Raw genomic sequence first — 4,170 nt, 5'->3', positions numbered from 1 at the left:
AAGCGGATAGGACTCTAATTTTTTAATAAAAAGTGTACTTTTCATGCCATTAATAGATGTGAGATGAATCAGAACGGACGCGATTTCACTGACCATATACCGTTCTATATGTGCGACTGTGTATTTCTCGGGGCACCTTAGGTGCGTTCCGTATCGCGCATGATGCGCATGATGCATCCATTGTCCTTGTTTAACATTTGGTGAGCAACAAGGATAAACGACGCATTATGCGAGAAACGGAACGCACCTCCTGTTTGATCATGTTGTGATTGTTCAATGTCCACCAGCTAATCCTAACCTAACCTAACGACCAGTGCCTAGGAATTTTCCTTGCTCTAGCGCTGTGGCTGATGGCGCCTATTTGACCAGTCGGTAAAACATTGTCGACGGTTATCATCGAAGAGTGTTCTCTTAAAATTTAATCAAAATTGCCAAATTATCGTACTTTTATGTACGATCTCACTCTTTGGATCGTACATCGTACAAAGATCTATATTATCGTATTTGTACGATCAAGATCGTACGGTTGGCAACGCTGGTTGCAATTGATTGTTGATCCAGCAATACTACTCCAATCAATAGGTCTGTTCGCGTTGCTTGCACTTTTGGCACTTGACATCTTCGCTTTCTCTCCTTTTAAGGCAAAATATGTATCTATCTCATTTTAAGTGGAAAAATGTTTGAGGATTTCATGCAACGCGAACAGACATAATCAGGCTTATAGTAAACAGAGAAAGAACGTGCGTTTTTACCTACACCACCGCCATTGGTAATTCATTCTATATGTCTATGGTTTTAAATAGAGTCCCTATAACAGAGTCTAGACATTGCTGAAGTGATTGCTGATTGGTTCCGTCATCAACAGTCAATTAACGCTATTGTTAACTAGCGACAGCCAATGGCAGGATAATCCTGAAAGAAAGCGCGGCTCTCATTGGCTGTCACTAGTTAACGATAGGGATACTTGTCGATAAAATGTTTAGAGAATCCCGCAACAGCAGTATAGATTAGTATACAGGGTGTAACAAAAAGGTCGGGACACCTAAATATCTCGGGAAATATAAGTTTTACAGAAAAGTGTTTCAGACAAAAGTTATATGGTTTAAAAATATCTATTTACTGATCCTATCAGTTTGACCTTGGGTTGCGTAGCCAAGGTCAGGTCAAGGTTATATTGATTTTCTGAAATAGAACACCCTATTTTTGATTCAAGAATCTAATAGCTGATGTCGAGAGCTTTCCAAAACGCTATAATAAAATATTTTTTTATGAAGTACTTTCCAAGTTATAATGCTTCAATTACAGTATCGTCGGCATTAGCATTACCCAAAATATTTAATTTTGGAGACTGGCCAGTCAAGGCGAGATCGGTCGGTGGTCCATGAATCTTGACCTTCAGTTAACGCACAAACAAAAACAACGCATGGTATTACATATCTTGGGTAATGCTAGTGCCGGCGATACTGTAACTTTGAAGCATTATAACTTGAAAAGTACCTCGTGAAAAAATATTTCATTATAGCGTTTTGGAAAGCGCTCGACATCAGCTATTAGAATCTTGAATCAAAAATAGGGTGTTCCATTTCAGAAAATCAATGTAACCTTGACCTGACCTTGGCTACGCAACCCAAGGTCAAACTGATAGGATCAGTAAATAGGCACTTTTAAACCATATAACTTTTGTCTAAAACACTTTTCTGTAAAACTTATATTTCCCGAGATATTTAGGTGTCCCGACCTTTTTGTTACACCTCATATACATTATATAGATATATCCATTATGTAGATCAGGGCTCGGCACGAAATGCACATTTCGGCCGATTTTCGAGTCGGCTCCGCCTCCCGCTATTCCCCTCACCGCACCGCCCCGCGCGCAATCCAAATGCCGCTCAACGCTTAGGAATGTACTAAGACGCTCGTAAACGTAAGGAACATTCATTCGGGGCGCTCGACACGTTGTAATCTTTATTCTATCTTTTTTTTCGCTTATTACATACGAAACTAATAGCGAATTCGATTGAACGTACTAGTGCATATTAGTGTACATTAAAGCCGTTATGTACGTAGATTTAAAACGGAATTAAACCATGAAATCTACAATAGATGTTATTATGCCGTTATGTAAAATCTATATTTTATAATTTGAAATATTTGCATTTTACTTTTACACGGATTAAATCTGCGTATAACGGCTTTAATGTACACTAATTGGTACAACACTGAATTCGCTATTAATTTCGTATGTAATGAGCGAAAAAAAAGATAGAATAAAGATTACAGCGTGTCGAGCGCCCCGAACGAATGTCCCTTATGTCTACGAGCGCCTTAGTACATTCCTAAGCGTCGAGCGGCATTTGGATTGCGCGCGGGGCGGTGCGGTGAGGGGAATAGCGGGAGGCGGAGCCGACTCGAAAATCGGCCGAAATGTGCATTTCGTGCCGAGCCCTGATGTAGATGATTGCAAAACAAGTTAGGCCTGTTCTTTTTGGCTGAATTTTTGCACCAGTTCATCTTTCTTCTTTCCTCCTGGAGAGAAAAGGAAGAAAGATAAACTGGTACAAAAGTTCAGTCAAAAAGAACAAGCCTATTGACACGCTGTCAGACATATTTTTGCTCGCTTGTACAGTTTTATTCTACTCAATCTTTCATCTTGAATCATTTAAATAGTTTGAATTCAATTCTATTCGAGTATAACAACAAATATTATATTTCCCTATAATTTTCTAGATTTCTCTCACTTTTTACGTGCATTATCTGCTTCAAGTCTTTAGGTGAGGCAATTAATGTGACATCCCTAAAAGATCGGTTCTCATAAATATTTTCTCAATTTCATCGCCAGATAGTTGAAAAAATAATAATATTAATAACGAGTAAAAATGGCAACGCAAATAAGGTTACGAGAATTGCCAATTTTAATTGAAAATACTGGAGAGATTTTAACCTTATTACTAAATGAAAAAGATTTTGAAAGAGCAAACAAGGGTGAGGTTAATTATTATTAAAAAGTTATTATTATATTTAATATATATGATAATAGAGATCCTTCCTTTTCTTTTCTACAGATGAAAAATTTGTAATGTATCTAATAGAACAAATGCTTACTACATACAAAATAATTGTGATAAAAATACATTGCATTACATTAAAATGAATTAAACTAATAAATTTTAGATATAATCTTTACTTATCTTACCTAAAATGTTCCTTGAATTCATATTTTGTGTAACCGGGAACGATTGTTTCAACATAATTTTCAAGCTTTTTTCTTACTGTAACCTCATTACGTGTCTCATTAATCAGTTGCACTAAATACAGTGCTTGTAAACCTTCATCTTCGCTATCTGATGACGAAGATGATGATAAGGATGATGATGAAGATGAATCACATTCATTAATAACATTACTAATGAATAAAGGCAATAATTTTCTGGTCGCCATTTTGTACATAAAACGAAACGATGTTTAAGCATTAATGCGATTCATGCGCATCATGCATGAATCGGAAAGCACCCATAGTCATTCGAATTACGCGGCAACGGGGTGATCCCGATTGATCACGGCTCGATTGGACACCACCAATCACAGTGCCTAGGAGCTTTGTAGTCTCAAGCGCTGTGAGTGGCTCGTGTCCAATTGAGCCGTGTCCAACTGGGTGCCACCCCGCGGCAACACAGCGATATATTTCCGGTTTTGACTGTTAATGGCGGACAGGCATGCGCGCGAATGCTGTGTCCAGACTCTTTTATAGGGACTCTAGTTTTAAAGCAATCTCATTTTGTTTTGTCCGGATCTACAATAGGTGTTTTAAGCCTTAGGATGCCATCACATGCGGCATAACTTGCGTAAGCGTAACTTGCGCCGACCAATCATATCGTTTCACTTGAACATCAGTTTCTGTCTAGTCACTTTATGCTTTTTACGCTATTTTGTTGTTACGCCGAACCACCATGGCCGCAGTCCGATACACGCTTACAACGCTTAAAAATCATTTCATCCTTGTTGTTTGTCAAATGTTAAACGAAGACAAACAATGCTCATGAGCGTTGGCAGCATGATTCGGACCACGGCCCATGTGTCGAATCTAATAGCGTTTTCGGCCCGGCCGGATTTGCACCAACTTGGGTCGGAAAATGCTTCGCTATTGGTTGACGTTACACGCTCTACCAATAG

Source organism: Trachymyrmex cornetzi, unplaced genomic scaffold (genome assembly GCF_001594075.2).
Source record: "Trachymyrmex cornetzi isolate Tcor2-1 unplaced genomic scaffold, Tcor1.1 scaffold162, whole genome shotgun sequence".
Taxonomy (NCBI): domain Eukaryota; kingdom Metazoa; phylum Arthropoda; class Insecta; order Hymenoptera; family Formicidae; genus Trachymyrmex; species Trachymyrmex cornetzi.
Note: the sequence above shows the minus strand (reverse complement) of the source record.